Here is a 24,134-nt window from a genome sequence, read left to right as displayed (position 1 = left end):
TTTAAATCAGGAAGTTGTCATTTAGAGAATATTATTCCCATAAGTTTTTTCTATATAAATTATTATAGAGCAAGCTTCACACAACCAATTGAAGAGACATTATCGTCAATAGATTATCCTATATTGTAGTTAATTGTATGGAAAAGAAACAATGTAGCAAAAATGAAATCATGAAAACAAAGACATTTCACATAGTAATGTAGATTAAAATGTCATCCAACTATAAATTCCCCCAAAATGCATGGACCAAGATCCTACCCAAGATTGAGACTTGAGGAAGGACTGACTGTATCCTTTAAAGGCACAAACTCATTTTTTCTTCTCTGTGGTACCCTGTGCCACACTGTAAAGAAGCCCAGGCTATCTTGCTGGAGGGAGAGTCCATTTGAAGAAAGCCCCTGACATATGAAAGACCACATGGAAAGGGAGACTACATAAAGCCAACAGTCAGCACCTTAGTTCCGGACATACAAAGCCATCTCAGACCTTGTAGTCTAAATCAGGCGTGTGCTGTATGGGTGAGCCTAGGTGACACTGGAGCAGAACCTTGGTTAAAGTCTTGACTTACAAAATTATGAGAAATAAAATGGTTGTTTGTTTGGTAGTGGGGATTGAACTCAGAGGCTCTCGACCACTGAGCCACATCCCTAGCCCTATTTTGTATTTTATTTAGAGACAGGGTGTCACTGAGTTGCTTAGTGCCTCGCCATTACTGAGGCTGGCTTTGAACTCTCGATCCTCCTACCTCAGCCTCCTGAGCCACTGGAATTACAGGTGTGCACCACCACTCCCGGCAAATGGTTATTTTTTAAAGCCACTAAATTTTGGAATTTTTAAAAATATAACAATAGATAACTAAAACACTGTTTATTGATGATTTGTAGGGCTTTTATTTAATGACCAGTTTTATTAAAGAATACCCCATTTATTTCTACTGTGATCAGCAAACAAACTGAAATTCAATATTTAAAATTTTTTGCCAAGAATATAACCTATCTTGCAAGTTTCCATGAGGACTAGAAAAGAATATATATTCTGGAGTTTTTGGGCATTGTCAGTCAATGTCAATAAGGTTAAGGTGGTTGATAGTTTTGTTCAGACTCTTGTGTATCATTAGTGATTTTTTTATAGTGTTACTATCAGTTGTTAAAAGGGTGTTAAAAATTCAAAGTATAGATTTGTCTCTTCAGTTTTGTCAGCTTTCATATATTTGGGGCATATAAATGTTTGGTTGTATGGTGTCGTGTTTCTGTGTTCTTAAAAACACATTATGGTATTATGAAATGTCTTTCTTATCTCTTATAAAACTCTTTATCTTGAATTAAATTCATCTGATGTTAGTATAGCCTCTACATTCTTCTTGGCTTACTATTCATGATGTATTTTTATCTATTTCTTGTTTTCGTTCTATTCATATTTTTATTTAATGTAATTAAATAAAATTACATTAAATAAAAATTAAATTTTATTTAATTTATCCATTAGCGTTTAGCTTTATTGCTTTACATTATTGTTTTAGCAATGTTTCCAGGAATTATGAAATGCATTCTTCAATTTATCACAGTTTTCATAATTTAAATTGTGATACTTTCTCACATCTCCCCAAGTCCTTTGTGCTTTGTCGTCATACATATTACAGCTGTATACCCTATGTTTTTTACCTTAGTCATGTTTCCAAGAAATTAAAAGAATAAATATGTATACATATTGCCTTTTATATTTACCTACATTTTAGTATTTCTAGTACTTTTCATTTCTGTTTATGGTGCATTGTCTTTAAAAATATCTACCCCAAATTCTCCACATTCCTGTATCATGTTGCTTCTCTCATTATGAAGTAATATCTATTTTCCCACCCGCTGAGTCTGGGCTGGTCTTTTGTCTTGTTTTAATGAACAAAATATATTTTTGGTGAAAGTGATGCCATGCCAATCCTAGACCTAACACCTTGGGAAGGTATATACCTTCTACTTTTATCCTCTAGAAATCTAATCAACAAATAAAAAATTTTAGAATGACTGAATGACTAAAAGCATTTGAGGAGATAAGCCTGACCCAACCAGTTGAGCTAGCAGACATGTAAACAAAGCTATTTTATCAGTTCTACCTTTGGTTAAACAATCCCTGCTAAAGGAAACCACATAAGCACTAATAAATACCTAGAGCAAAGGACCCATCAGGTTATGTAAAGCCAAATCATAGAATAAGGAGAAATAACAAAGAATTTTTATTTTAAACCATTAAGTTTATTACACAGTGAACTAAAACACACAGTGCATCTGTTTCTACCTGATGGATCATCTCCTTTTATCCTGAAGAGGTTCTTTTAGCATTGTTAATAGTAGAGATCTATTGGTATTGAATTTTCTTACTTTTTATTTATTTGAAAATGTCTATTCTGCTTTCAGTTTTGAAGAGTACTTATCCTGGATTAGCAGTTTTTGTCTTCTAGCACCTTAAACCTTTCCGTTAACTTTAATCTCTCATTTCTGATAAGAAGTCAGCTATCATTTTAGTCATTTTTACCTATGCGTAACACACCACTTTTTTCTAATTGCCTTCAAGACCTTTTTTCTCCTAATTGATTATTTACAGTTGACTCTGATGCATCTAGATGTGATTTGCTTTGTAACTAACTTTAGTATTCACTGAGTTTCCTAAATCTGTTAACATCTTTTTTGTTAATTTGAGATAATTTTAGCCATCATTGTCTTAAATATTTTTTCTGTACAATTTATGCCTCTATTCTTCTAGAAATCTAATTATATGTATGTTAGGTCACTTTGTCCTGATAGTAACCAAGTCTCTATTTTTTTTCTTTCTGATTTTTATACCAGATAATTTTTATTGGTCTATCTCCAAGTTAACTTTTTGCTGTTTTTGCACTATATAATCTGATGATAGATTTGTTTCATGAATTTTTCATTTCAAATACTATACTTTTTATTTCTTTTAAAAGAAATTTTTCATTTATATGTTGACACCCATATCTACTTATTCATTATGATTAAGCTTTTCTTTAATTCCTTGAAATTAGTTATAAAAACTTTTTAAATTTTTTTTCTGCTAATCCTAACATCTGGGTCAGTTCACGGAACTTTTTTTATATGTGACATTTTCTCTTGTGGTTCTCATTTTTCTATCTTCTTTGCATTCTGGCAAAATTTAATAATATTCTACATGCCTATAATCCCATCGACTCAGGAGGCTAAGGCAGGAGGATCAAGAGTTCAAAGCTAATAAATTATGCATGGCACACATTGTTTAATTTTGCATGTAACTTCTTTTTAGTGTGTCAATGAGGTTTTAGTGACATTGTCACCCAACACTTGGCCTTTGTTGTTCAGGGAATGCCTTCATGATTTTAATACTGGTTTTCCTATTCAGACTGTGGATTGGGTTTGAATATACTGTTATCAACCACCTGGTCTTTTAATTACTCATCCCAGTAAATTTATAGTTTGTGAAGCATTTGTTTCTCAGATTCATGACACTGTTAGAACCTGAAGTAGTAGCTGATGGGTATCTGTGAATTCTTTTTTTTTTTTTTTTACTTGAAGTAGATTGTCTGAAATAGGCATATTCTCCTCTGTGTTTATCCAAACCTCCCTGTTATGTGCACTACAAGTTACAATTTGGAAGTTACTGTATTAAAATTCTGTCTGTTCATGGTTCTAGAAGAGTGATATTCTCTCCCAAACACTGGTTACTACAGCAGCATTTTTAATGTTGTAAAATAAGAATAAAGGCTCTGAAGGCCAAAGATTTTAAAAAGTCATTTTACAAATGTTACGTTAAATTAAACCTGAGCTTTGCTGTAATACTGTTTTCTCTTCAAAATGTGATGGTACAGGAAAGGTGTTATATGAAGGGGTGGTATTGCAGGGGAGCATTTTAAATTGCAGAAGTAAAAAAGTTATAATATTTATAATTTTGATGAGTTTATTTTTATAGGGAAGATTTTTCTCCCCTGAAATTTTTTCTGGAATAGCAAAATGTTTCCATTATTAAAAATTGAAATTGTTAAAAAAAAAAAAAGAGTTCAAAGCTAGCCTCAGCAACTAAGGGATGCACTTAGCAACTCAATGAGAGCCTATATCTAAATAAAATGCAAAAAAGGGCTGAGGTTGTGGCTCAATGGTTAAGCACCCCTGGGTTCAATCCCTGGTACCAAAAAACAATTTTTAAATTATATTCTGGTCATTTATAGATGATACATCATAGGAAGTCTGGATTATATTGTCTTCCTATAAAGGATATTCTGTTTTATGTGTGTCATGCAGGCTAATTACTGGTGAATTGTTTTGATCATATTAGATTTGGTATTATTATTATTATTATTATTATTATTATTATTATTATTATTATTATTTGGTACCAGAGATTGAACTCAGGGTACTCAATTACTGAGCCACATCCCCAGACCTGTTTTGTATTTTATTGAGAGACAGGGTCTTGCTGAGCTGCTTTAGCACCTCGATTTACTAAGGCTGGCTTTGAGCTCGTGATCCTCTTGCTTCATCTACCTGAGTCACTGGGATTATAAGCATATTCCACCTCACCTCACTAGGTTTGGTATTTTTCTTTATTTCCATATTTCATGGTGCATTATACTTGTACATAATGGTGGGATTTGTTGTTATGTTTTCATACATATGTACAATATAGTGATAAAACAGCCAATATCATTCTCGAGTATTTCTCTTTTGCCTGCTTTCCTCTCTCCCCTGATCCCTTTCCTCTATTCTACTGATCTCCCTTTGATTGTCGTCAGATTCCTTTCACACACACACACCTTTCTTTTCCTTTTTTCTTTCTGGCTGCCACATACATTTTCAGCATGAATCAATTTTGATTTCAAATTTAGGTCTACCATTTTTCCTTTACTCTTTTGTGTGTGGTTCTTTTTGCTAAGGCTTATTCCTGAACTCTTAATTAAGTACCTGATATATTAATGAAGCTGCTGCAACCTGACTCTGCTGGAAACCATTTCTTCCAACATTGCCATTTAGCATCATCTTCAGTCTCCTTTATAGTAGTCAAACTCTGCTAAGCCTTAAAGAGTCTCATCTGGTACATTCATATCAAAAATGAATTTCCTCCAGGCTTTTAGTATTCTCTCTCTAACACACACATAATTACATTGCACCCACCATAAATAGCTCAGACATTCTTGTCCACAAAATTCCAACCACTATGATAATCTTGCACTTTGATAATTTTCTCCTTAACTCAGTATGACCACCATCTTACTTGAGCTTCATCTCCCTAATTGTGTTTTGTGCAGCAGGCCTACAGTCATGTCTGAAATTAATACCTGAAAATGTTTAGTTTTTCTAGTTTTATACTCTTTTGTGTCAGGAAAACAAATCAAGTACATTAGATCTATTACAGTTTCAAGTAAAAATACTAACTTACTTTTATCTTTGCCCATCAATAGTGGTAGAGACACTTAGGTCAACTTACATAGAAACTGCAACATCTTATATACATACCAAAGAACACATGTATATGATTACACTGTATAAAGTAACAAAACAGGCAAATCTAATCCTTGTTATTAGAAGTTAAAATAGTGCCTAAGTCTGGGGGAGTGGAGGGAATAATTAGGGGAGCAATGAGAAAGGGCTCATGAAAGTGCATTTGATGTCCAATTTCTTGACCTGGGTTAGGGTTCAGTGGATATGTTTACTTTGTGATAATTCATTGTGCTATACGTGATTTTCTTTTGTCTGTTATATTTAATAAAAGAGAAGCTCTATTAACAGTAAAAAAATCAATCTCTACATTCAGGTAAGAGTTAGTAATCAAATGTCTATTATATGGTTAATATGAGTATAAGGGTTCTGAGGCATGTAAGACAGACATGTTCCCACAGTCCAACATTGGAGATTTTTTGACTATTACAAATAAAACCACCATGAATAGTTGTGCAAAAGTCTCAGTGTGGATGTATGCTTTTATTTCTCTGGAGTAAATATCTCGACAGATTTGATTTAATTTGTAAAGCAACTGCCAAACAGTTTTCTAACAGTTTGTGCCATTGTTTATACTACATATTATAGTCTGCAGTTCTAAGAGAGATACCATAGTCTTCATCTTTGTCAACATTTGTTATGATGAGTCTTAAATTTTGTCCATCCTACTGTATGTGTAATAACATTGCAGTTTTGATTTACATTTCAACTTATGTTGGATATCCTTTCATGTGCACATTCACCATATTTGTGTCTACTTTGGTGAAGAAAAAAAGTCTTCTGCCCATCTTTTCAAATTGGGTGATTTTTCTTATTAATAAGTTATAAGAATCATTTGTATATCCTAGATATCATTCTCTTGAGAGAGATATGTTTTGCCAGTACTTTTTCGTAGTCTGTCAGCTTACCTTTCCATTTCCATAACAATGAATATACAATAGACAAAGTTTGTTGTTGTTGTTGTTTTTGGTACTGGGGATTGAACTCAGGGTCATACCACCACTGAGCCACATCCCCAGTCCTATTTAGTATTTTATTTAGAGACAGGGTCTCACTGAGTTGCTTAGTGCCTCACTTTTGCTGAGGCTGGCTTTGAACTTGCAATCCCCCTGCCTCAGCCTTTTGAGCCACTGGTATTACAGGTATGCACCACCACGCCCAGCATGAGACAAAGTTTTTGAGGAGAGGAAAAAAGAGAGCGTGAGGCAGAGAGAGCTAGTTAGTTTTAAAAGCCTCTGCCAAGCAGCTTTTTATATTTTCTTCCAGAAGTTGTATAGGTTTAGCTGCTACATTTAGGTCTGTAGTCTATTCCTACCAGTAGTGTGTGAGGGCTCCCATTGATCCACATCCTTGCCAACTTATTATTATCTTTTTGATTATAACCATCTTGATAGATGTGAAGTAGTATCTCACTGAGGTTGTACATTTCCCTAATGGTGCTGGGTATCCTTTTATTTGCTTATTTGCTTTTGCATATTTTCTTTGGAGAAATGTCTATTCTAATTTCTTGCCATTTGTCTTTTCATATTGAACAATAATAATTGCTTGTATATTCTAGGTAGTTATATATATTCTAACTATATGAATTGTAAATGTTTACTTCTATGATTGTATTTTCACTTTCTTCGATGGTAGCCTTTAAAAGTTTTAAATTTGATGAAGTTCATTACTTTATTATTTTTTCTTTTGGTACTTGGGCCTTTGGTGTCTTAAATACAAAGTCATTGTCTACCCCAAGATTTACCTATGCTTTCTTACATTTAGTTTTGGTTCTTACATATATATGTGTTGTCCATTTTGAATTCTTACATTTATGTCTGTGGTCCATTTTGAGGTAATTTTTATGTGGGGTAGGGCTTAACTTAATTCTTTTGCATTAAAGACTATATCATTTTGAAATAATATTTTCGTTTGGAATGCAATTCTAGGATATCAGTTTTTTTTTCTTTCAGAACTTGAAAATGTTGATGTACTGTTTTCTGGTTTGCATGGTTCTTGAATGAATTTTGACATTTTACTTTCACTCCTTTGTACATAATGGTATCTGTTTTCTGTAGATGCTTTTCAATTTTTTTCTTAGCACTGGTTTTAAGCATTTAGTGTAAATTTGTGTCATCTTTATCATTTTTCTTATTCATTGAGCTTTTTGAATCTGAGTGTTCATCAGATATAGAACATTTTTATTTATTATTTTTTCAAATGTGTTTTTCCCACCTTTTTAGGAACTACCATAACATATATATTGGACTGGTTGAAGCTGTGCATACTGATGCTTTGTTCAGTTCAGTCTCTTTCTCCGTGTTTGATTTTGGAGTCTTTATCACTGCATATTCAGTTTGCTGATATTGACTTCTTCAATGTTAAATCTGCTGTTAATCTCATTCAGTGTAATTTTCACCTTAGCCATTGTTTTATCTGATTTTATCTAATTTTATCTGCTTTATCTAACTCAGACATTTTTATATCTTCTTTTTCTCCTTTACATGCTTATGCTTTTCCATAGCATCTTGAACATATGGTATACAACTGTATTAATGTCCTTGTATAATAACTCTATCACAGTGTAATTAATGATCATTTTTATTAATTTTCTTTTCAACATGGGTTATATTTTCCTCGCTCTTTGCATGCCTCATACATTTTTATTGGATTCCAAACATTGTGAATTTACCTTGTTCTGTACTGGATATTTTGTATTCTTTTAAATATTCTTGAGCTGTGTACAGCTTTTTTTCTGAACTATCTTGGAAACATTTTTATCTTTTTAAGATTCTTCTAGACAGGAGTTACCTTCAATCTTGGGCTATTTTGTCCCTTTTACTGACTATGTTACTTGATGCCCTTTTATTATAGATTTTCCATTCTAGCTGGTGATTACAAAAATTGATCTGCATGCCAACAATCACCACCACCTTCCATTCTGTTCCTTTCTGAAGGTTCTTTCTCTGGCCTTACATGTGAGCCCATTGTTACATAGCCGCAGACTTCAGGGGAACCCTCCATAGATGTCTAGAGAGCTAGTGCATGTACACACTCTCCCTCCCTCTGCAGTTCTCTACTCTCTCCTTTATTCTGCTCTGGGACTTCTAGCTGCGTCAGTCTCTTCAGACTTTAAAATCCATCTCTTCAACTCAGGAGATTTTCTATTTGAGTTTTCCTTCTCTGGATGTGGCCTGAAAAATTCTTTCCAGGGAGTAAATTGGGATAATCCTAGCACTCATCTCTCATGCCTAACTTTATCTTAGAGGTCACTCTTATGCTGCTTATTATCTAATATCTGAGAACTGTTGTTTGTATTTTGTCCACTTTTTTTCCAATGTTTCATATGCGAGGGTAAATCTGTTGCCCCTCTTGGAGAGATTTAGTCTTCCATAAATGTTTAACACTATTCTCTGGCACATCATTTACAATAGATGAGGTTCTTCCTGGTAACAGCAGCGGTAGGCCTACTGAATGCTCCTAGGCAAGTGCCTTCACAAATTTCCAATGGTATATGTTATTATGCTGCCAATTATTTGTTTCAGATATGTTTTTGTCTCATTTAGATTGTACTCTGACTTTAGGAACCCTTTATATCTTAGAATTTTATGTCCCCTCCACCCAAACTGGTCACATTTACCTTTAACAATTACTCAACCCTTACCCCGTAAGAATTCCCTTTGAGGTATTAAAGAATAATTCACTTGAGATTATTTATCTCCATGCCAACAATCACCACCACATTCTATCCTGTTCCTTTTCTGAAGGTTTTTAATATAACCTTATATTAAACATGTTAAACATCAATGCCACATATTTAAATGCTATGAGTAAAAGTGAATGCTGATTCATCCACTAATTGTATGTATCCTGGTAGAAAGAACCACCACTACTTTATTGTGGCCAGTTGAGAAATTTTCTTCTCATTATCCACCAGACTAGTTAATATGTCTTTAAGGCAATAAGTTTAAAAAATAATACTGATAAATCAAAATATTGAAAACTCTACAAACTAAGCAGCTAGTTCTTCAGTAACTGGAAGCACTGACTATGCATATAAAAGTATATCTGATTATGAGTCAAAGTAAATATCAAGAAGGTAATATGCAATTAGATCATTTTGCTCTTCTGATTTTTCCACCAATGAATTATCATTAATTTCTATTCTACAATAAGAAAAAATCTACAACATACCATATTCTATAATAAGAAAAATAAGAAAAAATTAAAACTAGTTTTAAAAGATCTACTTAAATATTCCAGTATCATGTAACCAAACAACTACTCTCCACACAAGTATGTTTTTATTCAACAAACACATTCAGGGGTACATTCCTGGAGTTGAGGATGCATGCTGCTGAGAGGTGGACCTTAAATGCCTTGTTCTCATAGCTTATTTCCTCTCAGTACTATTTATATATGGGGGCTTAATAGTTAATATATGTGTTTAGGTTAATAGTGTAGTATATTTATAATATTATTGGAACCATGAGTTTATCCATCAAATCATTTGTTAACTCTCTCATACATTCTAGGCATTTCCCTAGTCACTGATGTAACAGTAGTGAACAAAATAACTAATTTCCTGCTCCTGTTGGAAATTGTGTTTGAGGTTAGGTCAGAGCAGTCAAGTAGATAAACAAATGTAAGGCAAGTGGTAAGAGAAGTCTAAAGTGGTAAGGCAAGTCTGAAGAGAAAGAAAGGCAGGGTAATGGGCTTGATAGTCATGACAAGAGGCTATATTTTGTGTAGGATGGCCAGGAAAAGTCTTTATCACATGAAATGCCACTGTTACAGAGACATGATAAAGTGAGGGGGTAGTTAGCTAGTTAGATGATTTGGGCAGTTAAGGTTGAGGCAAAGTTGCAAGTGTAAATGCTCTGAAGCAGGGGTGGGATTGGTGTATTTAAATGGAACTAACAGACAAGAGAAGAATGTTAGTAAATGGGGAGAAGAGGATGAGAGAAGTCACATTGAATAAGAACAGTCCATAATAAGGCAGGGCAATCCATAATAAAATCATGGCTTTTTTTTTCCTGATACCAGAGATTGAACCCCCAGGGGCACTTAAACACTGAGCAACACCCACAGTCCTTTTTAAAATATTTTATTTAGAGATAGGGTCTCACTGAGTTTCTTAGGGACTCACTACATTTCTGAGGCTGGCTTTGAACTCAGGATCCTCCTGACAGCCTCCTGAGCTGCTGGGATTACAGATGAGTACGACCAGGCCTGGCTAAAGTCATTGTCTTTTATTTGGAAATGGGAAGCTATAGGAAGATTTTGAGCAGAGAGACACAATCAAATTTATATTTAAGAATATCACTCTAGTTGCCATCAGGACAATAGATATTGGGGAAAATGAGGGCAGAAGCAAGGACAGAAGAAGGCTATGGGAATCATTCAGTTGACTTATGATGTGGGTTTGGCCTGTATATTGGCTTAGCAGATGCAGAGGAGTGGTCAGATTCTGGGCATGTTTCAAATGCTTATTTGGAAAGAAGGAAGTCAGAAAAATAAATAAATAAAATGCTTTATAATTTATATCAAATTCTAGAAAATGCAAAACAATCTATGATGACAGGAGATGTTTGGAGACAGCCCAGAAAAGGAGAGGGGAGGGATTACAAAGAAGGATGAAATACTTTTTTGATTTTGGTGATAGTCTCATGGGTATATTCATGTCAAAACTTATCAAATCCTAAACCTTAAATGTGCAATTTATTGTAGGTCAACTATATCTCAATAAAATTATAAAAATAAAGACATAATATTGTCTAATGGACTGGAGTTGGAATGTGAGAGAAAAGAGATCAAAGGTGGTTTGTAAGTTTTGGGCTTTGAGCACCTGGATAATGGGAATTAAATTGTCATTCTTATTTCTGAGATAGGGAAGACTGAAAGCAGATTTTGAGAGAAAAATGAGTTCAGTTTTCAACATGTTGTTAGAGATGCCTACTAGATACATTTTATAACATAATAAATACATGGTAGAAAAGAAATGAAGAATGACTCAGATAGACAGTTTCTCTGTATGATCCACTGGTTCTCCAGAAAGCGCAGAAGTACACTGGACCAACGGGGACCTCTCATGGCCCCTGTAGACAAATGTTTGTGCACACCTTTTTTTTCCCATCGTTTTCTTTATTTAACATTGTGAACATGGTGGACTACATTCTTTTTTCTAAGTTTTAAAGATTCAGTTAATTTGGAGAAACAACTGATGGGTTCATTGTTGGAGGTTGATGAATAACCTTAGCAGAGACTATAGTAACAAGCCCTTGGTCACAGACAAACGAGAATGGCTCCACCCAGGATGGGAGCATTGCAGACACTCTTCCTTGGGCTGGCTAGCTTGTGCCTTTCCCCCCTTAACTGTACATATCAGTAATTCAGCTATATTATGATTTAAATCAGATTTTGCTCCTCTTGTCAGAAAGTACAATTGCTTGTTAGTTGATAGGTTGTGATGAAAAGGAGTCTACTCCTTGGGCTTGATACTTAGCTCCATTGCTCACTGGATGTGTGACTGCCTCAATTTACTCTAAAATAAGGATTGGAATAGGACCTACTACCACTGTAAGGTACTATTGTTATGAAGATTAAATGAATTGATATGTATAAAACCTTCAGAATAACAACTGGACATAAAGAAAGCATTCAAGAAATGTTAGCTACTAGCTTTCTTCTCTGACAATCGGTTTTGTCAGTTGGTTCCCACTAAGTTGTGGACTTTTTTGGACCAGGACCAGATATCTTGTCTTTTGATTTTCATTCACTCCCACACCATGCTAGGGCTTTGTCCAGCGTCTGGCATGAATGGTAGCACAAAATGAGAGTTAAAAATATGCTTTTGAATTAAATAATTTCTTCCCTTACGGATAAAGATAAGAATCTCAAGATCTTAGCCTGAAGACTAATGTCCATCTCTCTGCCCCCACCTGTCCCCTCCTTAAGAAAAAGCAGGCCACTGTCTCCAGTTTACACCCTCACTCACAGTTCCATTCACCTTCCCCTTTCCTAATCAGAGGGATCTTGGGGTGGGGCTTCAAGGAACCTCTAGGAGTTTGAAGGGGAGGGAGCCTGGAACCATAGACTAGCTGTGACAAGTCAGGGGTGGGATTTGGTAGTTCAGAAAAGGAGGTACCAGACCAGGAATGGGGGATGGGAGTGATGGTGGAGTGGGCTAGTTCAGGATGAACCAGAAATGAGATGTTGAGGAAAGCCAGAAAGGACCAGTTGGCAGGGGGGGGGATGGGTGGGTGACTACTAGAATCATGTGGAGGGTCGCTTGTGAGGGCACAGAAGCAAAGGCAGGTGATTGGACGAGAAGGAGAGTCCTAGTTACCAAGGCAGCGACTAGAGGAGAAGGTCTTCAGTTGAGGAGAAGGTCTGGACTAGAGAAGGACGGAGCTCCAGCTCCGTGTGTTCTCCAGTAGAGTCTGTGGACTGACCCCCAGATATCCCTGCTGAAGTGTCACCCGGGAAAGGCGTAAGCCTTTCCTGGCGCCACCCCTCTGCGCTTGGCTACCCACACGCCCCCTGAGCCCCACCTCCTACGCGCCCACAGACACCCGCCGCAGCCTACTTCACCGGCTCACCCAGGTGACCACAACATGGCTGTGGCGCAGGTGCTGGTCTTCTGGCTGTTCATGGTGCTCTTCTGGCTGTTCGTGCTGTGGCCGAACTGGCGAGTGCCGGGCCAACCGGACCCGAGCACCGGCCAGCGCTGGTCGAAACACAAACTCTGTGCAGACGACAAATGCAGCAGTGAGTGCACAGGCGGGTGGGCAGCCCAGGGTCTCCACTGTGGCTCTTTGGGGCCGCATGGGGCTCCGATCTCCCTCGTCCCCAGCCCCAAGGGCTGGGTGAGGGGGGTCGCAGGATGACGGGTGGGGAGAAGGAGTGACAGAGCCTCGGGACCCTGCGTGTGTCCCCTCTGGCTCTGCTGGCGCCCCAGCCAGCCCGCTCGGGTTGTGGGGGGCTTCGACTCCCACTTGTTGCCAGCGTTTTATTTTTCTCTACTGACTGAGGCGGGGGTTGGGAAACAAGATTCCCCAAGGACAGCTCTCAGTTTATTCCCTTCCAGGATTCGCCTAGGATCTCAGTGGGTGATGGGGTTGTGCCCACGCTGTAGCAGAGCGCTTTTCTGCCCCCTCTACAGGGACCTGGGCCGGTGCAGTATCAGGGCAGATGCTCTCCAGGGCTCGGTGGCCCTAATTCCCGCGGCAGGTTGATGGTGGGGCTCCTTGGGAAAGGCTCACTGGCCCCTTTGTCCTTTTGCTGCACTGGGGATTGGGCTGGTTTTGCCTTTTAACAGGGACTAGAGTTTAGGCTTGGGAAGAGCACCGAGTCCAGGCACGCAATGTGTTCCGAGGTCTCGGCCCCGACTCTGCTTCAATCCTGTCATTTCTGTGCATAGAAGCCTCCCTTCATATTTGAGGTAGGGTAGCAGGTGGGCCAATAATCTTTTGCTTTTGAAAGAGGCCAAGGATCTGCACCAGCCACCTGGGAACTGCAGCCTCTTCTGTGCGCAGGAAGCGGACAGAATTCCTGGATTGGAGGTGGGCAGTGGGGAGGATGTAGCCATTCAGATTCAGATGAAGAGGTTTGTTGCAATAACAATAAAAAATACTCCAAGATTTTTATAAGCCAATTCAGTTTTAGACTCAGTCACTAGTGTTGTTGGAACCTCTTTCCTCTATATATTTACTGGCCCAGAATACTTCTTATGGACTCCCGCTTGGTTTCTAGTAACCTTGCAACTTGATGACTGTGTTGTCCATAAATTGTAAGCAGTACATATTTTAAAATATTCATGCTAAAAAGGCCAAGAAGTTTACCATTGAGCTCTTTATGTCTAAATTGGTGTTACCAAAACCAAATTTTGTAATTTGAATTGTTTGTTCCACTCCAATAAAGAAAAAAGATGTCTCCAATATATGTTAAGAAGTTCCTAGAGGTAACCCTAAGGCTGGAATAAATAAACACTCAGAGAAGCAAAGCAGCTGCCATGATATTTTCTTTCATTTTTGCTATTCTTTGCTATTGAGCGCTATCCTACGTGGGATACCTGGACAATCTCATCACTGATGCTTCGTCAGTACTAAGACATGGTGTTGGTTAGGTTCAGTGGGGTAACATAACTTGAGAAATGGCCTGTGTCCAAACAGATGTGACCAAAAACAACAGGTGGGTCTGTGTTGCGTTGTAGGAAGTAGTGAGGTGTGTATGTAAGGTGTCCTTGTGTGCCTTCCAAATAAGTGCTCCAAAAAAAAAAAAAAAGAACTAAATAGGTGCTCCATAGTATGCATTATGTTGTCACCTAATATATTACTGATTTATAAATCCTCTATGACCTACAGGGGAACAAGAGAAACATTGCCATTTCCACTTGTGATGAGAATTCCCCACCTTAAAGTGTCTCTCACCTTCAACTTGGCCTCTTAATTACATATGAATTAGGATGCTGACAGTTCTGAAAATAGTCCTATTTTAGCTTCAAAAAAACAAGTTACCCTCTCCAAATCTGTGTTTGTTCCTCAAACATATATTTTTATAAAACAAACATTCTCGTGTATTTTACTGCTAATTGGCTTTTAGAAAAAGTGTTATTTCCATTTCTTTGTGCTTTTTACATACATCTATTGTCCATTTCATCTTAAATCAGAAACTGTCTATTTGGTCAACCAAAAGAAAAATGTTGCTTCTACCAGTTTCTAGATCAATTGTGATCCTAGTCCTGCATTTTAAGCATGAAGGTATTGCCTGACCTTTTCTCGTGGTTAAACTTGTTCCTTGTCAGATAGGATACCCACTTTTGATTTTGTTTATTAAAAAAAATACGAATGAGGATGTTTTGAAACAATCTTAATGTTGGATATAGTCAACAATATTTGCTCAGAGAAAATATATTTCCTGGTTATTTACCCAGATCCTGAACCCAGAGACAGCAACTCTGCTGCAAATGAAATTGACAGTGTTTACGGCTGCATGGTAGCACTTGCAGCCACTTAAAGGTAATGTCTTTTAGCAGTTAGTTCAAGTTAATTAACCCCTTGGGGGTTCCTGGATATTCTAACCTCTTCCCTATTACCTCTGCATGAAGCCATACTTAAGCCTGTCCATGTCTACACTTGGATTTACATATTTGCAAAATGAAGCTTTCTATGATTATGAAACAGAAAAAAATTGAGGAGGCCTGCAAGAACCAAGAGTTTCACTGAAACCAGCTATGGTTGGTGGTAGCCACTTTGCTTTTTATTTCTCAGCACAGAGAAAAATAGAGAAGCTTCCTTTTCCCTCGTCTAATTGCAGGGAATATTGTATTTTATAGCAATAAAATCTCTAAGGATTTTAGATACTTTGAGCAGGTGAATTAAAAGTGATTCCAGAGAGTACTGGAAAAACTTGATTTTTGTTCATAGTGGGATTCATATTTCCTGATGAGTCAATATGGACTGTGAAAAATCAAATCCTAATGTTTGTTTTTTTCTTTTTTCAATGTTTATATACAGTGTTAATGTATCGAGGTGAAGCTGTTGAAGATTTCACAGGACCAGATTGTCGTTTTGTAAATTTTAAAAAAGGTGACCCTGTATTTGTCTACTATAAACTTGCAGAGGTATCACCAGAACTTTGGGCCGGAAGTGTAAGTAAAAGTTTGACAGGTGTTATATTCTTAATTTTGATGGGTAGCAGTGTAGATTTAAATGACTGATTTCTTGGGGTCTTTGTAGAGTTAACCTGACCTCTTTGCCAGGCCCTGTGCTCCTAACACACCTAAGGCCTGGCACAGCATAGAAAGTCAGGAGACTTTCTGAAACAGAACTGAACTGGTTGTGGTTGCTACCCCTCACATCAAGTTCCAGAAGGCTCTACACATCATAAAGGTCGTCATGGTGAAAACATGACAATTCTTAGCTTTACTGTTTCAAAAGGGAAGGATTCATGGACATTAGAGTTAATCCTGTAAATTAAGTCAGAGATAGTAACTCAGGCATGCATATTTAAAGTTGATTTTTTGTGTATTTTACCTAATCAATTGTGCTGTTTTTACTCTAAAAAAGCAGAATATTATGTCCATTGTGTGCTTTTTCCCCCCCCCTTTTTTTCTTTTTTGCAACTTCTGGGTCATCCATTTCCTGCTTTTCCTATATTCTATGCCTGAAGGTTCCCCCAGGGGTTCTACTTCCAGCCAGTTGTATGGATCTTCTGATGAAAGACATGACATTGTTTATATCATGCTTTGATATTTTAAATGGGGAGATTCACTAGGAGTGTCCTCCTAGTGGCTTATGAGTATTGTCCTTTTCATTTAAAAAAATGTGATATGTGGATTGTTTACGTAAAATAGTAGCAAGGGTCTTTGATGACTGTAGGAATGTTCTAGTTTAGAGACATTCCGGGTTGCATCCTTGAAAGTTCTCACCCTAAATAAAACACCACACAGCAGAAAATAAGACAGAAAATAAGAGTAATCCCTATGGAAAACTAGTTTCATTTTGTTGCCATTTCTGACTCTTAGGGAATGATCTTGAAACATGGTGCCTCTAGGTACAAACTTTATATTTAGACAGAGTCCCAGTTGCAGTACTCCATATAAAGAACCATCTATTGTTTCTTTCAAGTATACCAAATAGGATTGGTAACCTTTAAACTTGGAACTGTTTTTCCATGTACCTAAGTGGCATTTTTCATGTAGTAGTCGTCTTTCTTTCCTTCTTTGAGCTTTTGGATAAATGGGCTTGATTTGCATTTTCTCCTCTCACATTGTAGCCTGTTAACTCTGTTCATCCCTAGGACTCTTGCCATTCTGGGTGGCAGCACTCATCCTGTCTTCCTGAGGAGCCCTGCTTTCAGCACCTGACCAGAAAGGATCTTTGCCGACTGATGAGTGTTTGGGTGGCACCTTGTTTGCATTGCTCCTCTGGCATTCATTTGTCCTCTTTGCCTTCAGTCAGGTTGTGTTTTATCTTAGCTCCCTATAAAATGAAAAACTCAGTTAGGAAAGGACCCCTGTCTAATCCATCTTCCTTTTGAATATTTCCTTTCAGGGAAGTGGCACTTAAGTACATTTGTTCTGATAGTAGCTTATGCAGAATTTGTTCTCTTGTGGCAGTTCTTGGCTCCCCACCCACAAATCAAATCAGCAGCACCTTAGCAGGGATGATGTATGGAAGCAAAATTAGATATAAAAATTATTTCCAGTAATGAGCCTCCATGATTCTGCATCATTTTTTTCATATCACAAGAAATGGGATACCACCAAGTGTGTAATTATGGAGCTTTATATAATCTATGGTCTCATTTGACACAGATTAAGAAGAGATAAATGTGTTCCCTTTCTCCATACATCTCTGGTTTCTTTCCCTTTTCCAAATTTAACCTTAATAGAATTTTCATCAGAAGGGAAAAGTATATTTCCCCTCAGACTCGCCTCTCATGTCATAAGTGTTATACTTAAGAAATTAAAAACTCTTTAGTTTTCAAAATGATTCTCCTTTTGAGTTTTCAGTTTTCATTCTGCAATGTTGTTGGTTTTCTAGAGTCTCAGACTTTATCTGCAGTGATGAAACTTTTAATTGCTCCGTCTTATCTAATCTTCATGGCAGTATTCTACCACTAATACTGGCTCTCAGATGGTTTCTAGATATAACAAGAACATTCATGAATGGGGATATTTTAGAGGTAGTGATAAGATGCCTTTTTTAATTTTCTTTTTTGTGCATTTGATTTGCCTATCAGTTTCCTTTAATTATTGGCAAGAATCTTCTGTTCCTTTTAGTCAGTAGTTAGTAATAGGAGTGTCTTTCTCAAGGGGAACTTTATATATAACCTTTTGTACACTTTATGTAACTTCATATAATTTAACTGTTGGTGCTGAAAATAAATGGGGTTCTTTTCTGCAGAGGATTTATTTTGGGTGAAACTGAAGCTTGATATGTGGTTTCATATGCATTATATTGTAATTTTATTTTCTCCCCTGCTGAGGGCCATTAGGAATGAAGCTTCAAAATTTCCTTGCCAGCTACCCCATGTTAAATGGATTTCACTGTTGACATTGCATGTAAGGTGACCTTGCTCAAGGACCAAGGCGGATCCGGGTTTAGAGCTGATCAGGTTTGAGGAAGTATCCCACTCCTTAGGGTGTTCCCGGTTTAAGACAAAAGGAGTTTTAGGGAAGTTGGAGGTTGAAGATTATTGCTGCTGGGAGTAGGGCGTGCCTGCAGCCTGAGTTCCCGCTGAGTTCTCCTGGAGAAAAAGTTTTTAGGAGGTGAATTGTTTGGGAGATTGGATTGCCCCCGAACCCGTGTGGAGGCGGTGTGAGTCGGGAATAAAGAATTTCTGTTTGAATCTACAAGGCTGTGAGTGCCTCCTGATTCTGTGCCCAGCCAAGACTGCAGCATTAATTTTTTCCCCCCTTCTGATTAAACAACAAGCAATGTGGCTAAAGGACCGTGCCTGGTAGGTTGTCCAATTCAACATATGGTTCTTACCCGTCATGGGAGAACTGACCTTTAGACGTCAGTTTCCTGTCTTGGGTTGAATCCACTGCAACCAGATCAACCCGTCACTGACTACCGGTCCAGCATTCAGCCATGCTTGTGGATAGGCCTAAGCACCATTGTGGGTGGGTGAGGTTCTTGCCTCACCTCTGTTGGCCCCCAAATTTAACCTTGGTGCCAGTGGGGAGGTGAGGTTCTTGCCTCACCTCTGTTGGCCCCCAAATTTTAGACCATCACTAGTAGAAGGGAGGAGGATACAGAAATGCCACGACACCAAGCCAATTGACGGCTCCTTTGGAAAAATTGTGTCACTGGTGACACCATCAGCAAAGATGCCAGCATTACCACAATTAACATGGGGTGCGCTGGCAAGGAAATTGCATCACTAGTGACACCATCAGCAAGGATATGCCAGCAGTACCACAATTCGCTGCACCAGACGATAGTTCACAATGCATGCAACTCATATATAGTCCAAGCAAGTTCTGCAAGCAGTTCAAATCGGAGGAGTCTATCAATATGTTCATTTCCTCCCAAAGTAAATCAAGTCCTTGATTGAGCATTACTTGTTGAGTTATATTCATTGATGCATCAGTTTATACAGTTTACTGTGATAGCTATCATAGAAGCTGTAGTTTGGTTTTCTTAGTCTTCACTGGCACTGGGATGGAGATGGGAATTCTGGCAATGATGTTAAAGAGACATTATCCTGAAGAGAATTATTAAATATAATGAAAAGGAAAAGTGAAAGTAAACAAACAGATCTGTTAATCACCTTTAAAAACAATAGTAAGCAAACAGATCTGTTAACCACCTTTGAAAACAATCATTAACAGCTGTTTACCTAATTTAGATTAAACCACTTAAATCACGTGAATAAAAAAAAAAGAAAATTCGGATCCATTTTTTCATGAGTGCTCCTCATATAAAAATATGGACATACACACATACTGACATGAAACACAAAACAGTGCACTCATAACATACAACACGTAAGACAATAATAACAGCCTTGTAGCTTTACCTAGGTAAAATCTCCATTGCAATTTTTAGAAACTCCACAGTCAAAAAATAAAACACAGTCAAAAAACAAAGCTGATCAGAAAAACATTAACCTAGGTTTGTATGAGCTCAAAAAATAAAATAGAACTTTATGATGTGGGAAAAATGCAATAATAAAATAGATATTGAAAAAAGGCACCGTGGTTAATCACTGTTGCAGATGTAAGAATAGCCAAGCTGGAGCTCTGGATATCAGCTGTTATGGATTTGAGTCAAATTATCTTTTTTTTGGTCTGTAGAAATTGTTTTAGTTAGTGTCTCTGGAATCTAAATCGGCTGCTGTTCTCCCTGTGGAAACACAAAAACAGAACCCCGACTCCAGACAAACACTGGGTCAGGAGCTTTCCAATGTCCTGTTAGAATATCTTTCCAAAGTACCTTAGGCTTATGTACATTTTTTGGATACATATGTCTTTCTGCAGCATTAAGTCCTGATGAATCCAAATTTAAAAAGTTTAGAGTAAAAAAAGGGTTATTTTAAGTTTATCTTTGGGGGATATATACCCCTTTAAGATTCTTTTAAATTTAAGTCTTTCAAAAGCATTTTGCCTTAGTTTTTAGAATTACTTTAGTCCTTTTAATTTTTAGATGTGGTTTGAAACCATAGTTGTCTTAGCCCTTTGTATTTTCTATCTGAAATACCTTTACTTGACATTTTTAACCATTTTCCATCTTATTTCTATCTTCTAGTTTTCTTCTAAGGTTTTTATATTTACCCTTAGTTGCTTTCTTCTCTCCTAGTTTTCTTTCATTTCCTATATTGTGGGTATAAAATTCTTGTCTTTCTACATCTTTTTATCTTCCTATATCTTTATCTTTCTACATCTTCTCCCTTTTTTTTACCTTTTTGTACTTCTGTTTTTGAAGTTTTCCACTTCAAATTTTTAATCTTCTTTATCTAAATCTTTTATCTTATTATCTTCCCATTTTCATGGGTTATATTTTTTTTCCTCCATCGTGAAGGCATCTTAACCACCTTCAATTTAACCTTTTAAAGCTTTTTGCAATGTACTTAGACATTTTATAACTTTTTACTTTACCAAACAAAGATTATCTCATCTCCTTCTTTTTAGTTTAATAAGTACATTTTAATAGTTTGATGAGTAAAGCAATCTTCCTTCAATTTAACCATTTAAAGCATTTCATTTATCATCTATACTGTACTATTAAATGTACTTTTTCACCACCTACAGCTTCACTCTTTTAAACGAGGCTTAGATTTTGTTTAAATCGCTTAATATTAGTTTACATGGCTGCCCTTCAACCAAAGGCTCTTTTTTACTCCATTAAGAAGCTTTGTCTCAATCTGCCATGTACAAATACCTTTTTTTCTTTCTACCTTTCTCAAGCTTTTAAATTAAATCTAGTTTCCTCAAAATCTTTTTAAATGGCATTTTACAAATTTTCACTTTACCACACAGAGATTATCTCAACTAGAAACATTTCTTTTTCCTTTAACCTTTTATATTAAAATATATTTCCACATCTTGAATCTTTTTATACCTCTTTTTTAACCATTAACCCTTTTTATAAATTCACATTCTAAAACAACCCTTATAAAATTACTCCATTTTAATAAGATGAAATACTTTCATGTTTTTTAAGGTACTGTTATACTGTAATTGAAACCCAGCTGAAACTTCTTATACTCTCTGTATATAAATTACACATGATAGAATCTTAACACTTAGTAACCTTGTTTCAGCAAAGACACAGACCAAAGCAATATTAAACATTTTTCCATTTGCCAATTTATGAAAACACACATAATGTTTAAATATATTACCTTATGGAACTTAATAAGTAAAGAGTACTTGATTTCATATTTAGTGGTTGATATTTTAACATTTTAGCTTTGTAAATGAATCAGCTGTCTGTAAAAACCAAGACAAGTATAGTGAACAGAACTAGTCATCTCTTTCTTGTTGAAGAAAAATCCTTCTACAGGATACCATAATGGTCCCATTGATATACTTAATAACTCATCTTTATAAAGCCATGGGCTACATTTTTGTATTGTATCAACATATGCCATAGTTTTTCTTGGTCTTACTGGGGTACCTCCTTCCTCTAACAATTTTTCTTCCTCAGAGGCGAACAACTTCAAACCTTGAGTCAACCATTTTCCTTAGTTTGCCTGAGAAAGTTCTAGGAACAGGCCACTTGAAATGAAAACAAAATAAATCAAAACAAGAACACATTGTTTTTTGAAATGGTCACCCATTTTTTTGCTCTCTTTCAGGAGCGAGCAAATTCACTTACCCCCAAGCTTCAGACATCCCACGTACGGGCCACCATAATGCCGCAGTCTTGGCTGGGCACAGAATCAGAAGGCACTCACAGCCTTGTAGATTCAAATAGAAATTCTTTATTCCCAACTCACACCGCCTCCACACAGATTCGGGGGCAATCCAATCTCCCGAACAATTCACCTCCTAAAAACTTTTTCTCCAGGAGAACTCAGCGGGAACTCATCCTGCAGGCACGCCCTACTCCCAGCAGCAATAATCTTCAACTTCCAACTTCCCTAAAACTCCTTTTGTCTTAAACCGGGAAAACCCTAAGGAGTGGGATACTTCCTCAAACCTGATCAGCTCTAAACCCGGATCTGCCTTGGTCCTTGAGCAAGGTCACCTTACATGCAATGTCAACAGTGAAATCCATTTAACATGGGGTACGCTGGCAAGGAAATTTTGAAGCTTCATTCCTACTTGACAATGGCCCTCAGCACTCCCCAAGTACTTGTAAAAGTAGATTTGGACAAAGCTAGGAAAGCATATACTATCAATACATCTGCTATAGTGGTAATACATTTTAGAGATTTTTGTATTGTTTTTACTTATTAATTTTTATGACTGTTGTGTATTGGTTAAGAAAGACATAAATATTGGTTTATGAGCAATGCTACAAAATGTACAGGTAAATTCTTGCTAGAGGTTATTTGGAATTGCATTTATAACCAGCTTTGATTTACATAGTTTTAACCATATAGTATCCAATAATCTTCTATGCAGATCTTTTATTTACTTCAGAAGTCTTAACTTTATATGCTCTGTGTTGAGAATTAAGCTAAATGTAAAAAAGAAAACTTCAGTGGTTGGAAATGTTGCTTTTTAATAGTTCTGTACTTAATTTTTATTTGGAATAATAATCTCAGTGTAATTGTTATAGCAACTTTCTTTCTTGGTTATACCATATACCTATCTATTATGTGTATATTTCCTGCCACTTCTGAGAAATCTCTTATTTATATTCCTTGTACAGAATTTATTTGATATTTGTCTCTTTTGCACTATAGGTTGGCCGTATGTTTGGATACTTTCCAAAAGATTTCATCAAGGTAGTTCGTGAATATACTAAAGAAGAGCTACAAATTCCAACAGATGTAAGTTATGGATTTCTTTTTTGTTCTCAATTGTAAACTGGCTTATAAATCCATCAGTTATATTCAGTTAACTGCTTCTGAATGTTTTATAATGTGTTTGGGGGGCAATCTAACATTTTTGTGTCAGATTTTCATTTGAAATCAGACTACCTGTAAAAAAAAAAGTTTGAAAGGCATTCAAGGGTGATTATATTATAATCTGAGAGTTGTCTAATATATTGAAACAGATATTCTAAGAGGCAAATAATTTCATTTTACAGGCAAAACTCATTGGATAGTTATTAGACATTTTAAGTATATTTAGGTTAAATTAATAAACTCTAACTTTTATACTAGGCTAGAAATATGTACTTACAAAGGTTTCTTATTCTTAGTCATATACGGGATCATAGTCATGTTATAGATTTGGAAAAGGGGACCTGAGCGTTTCAGGTGATGTTCAGTCTCAGATCTTTTAAGGCCGGAACTGCTTCCTTTATACAACATTCCTGTATGGTGCTCTGACTTAAATTGATTTTGTGACTGAAAGGATTTCGTGTTCTAGAATTCTCACTTCAGCTGATTATTTTCTAGAGTTTTAAATTGTATAGTAATTGATGCCCACCAACACTGAAACATCTTTGGGCAGCTCTTTGTAGTGGCTGTAGAATATGCAAACTGCTAGGCTAGGACAATTCTTAGATTAGATGGACTGAATGGATAAAGTCATCCTGTTTGTTGTTG

At 36.6% G+C, this 24,134-nt stretch overlaps 1 pseudogene across 1 annotated transcript in view; it reads left to right on the top strand.

Moving 5' to 3' along the window:
- The first annotated feature begins 13,057 nt into the window (after positions 1-13,057).
- Positions 13,058-24,134, top strand: part of LOC144374669 (transport and Golgi organization protein 1 homolog) — a 51,318-nt pseudogene continuing 40,241 nt past the window's right edge. Inside the window, exons 1-3 of the transcript XR_013434016.1 lie at positions 13,058-13,226; positions 15,974-16,107; positions 23,325-23,411. The product of XR_013434016.1 is annotated as a transport and Golgi organization protein 1 homolog (transcript). The remainder of the gene's footprint in view (positions 13,227-15,973; positions 16,108-23,324; positions 23,412-24,134) is intronic.

The sequence above is a fragment of the Ictidomys tridecemlineatus genome, unplaced genomic scaffold (assembly GCF_052094955.1).
Source record: "Ictidomys tridecemlineatus isolate mIctTri1 unplaced genomic scaffold, mIctTri1.hap1 Scaffold_81, whole genome shotgun sequence".
Classification (NCBI taxonomy): domain Eukaryota; kingdom Metazoa; phylum Chordata; class Mammalia; order Rodentia; family Sciuridae; genus Ictidomys; species Ictidomys tridecemlineatus.
The sequence above is the reverse complement of the archived record's forward strand: the minus strand, read 5'-3'. Positions and strand labels throughout refer to the sequence as shown.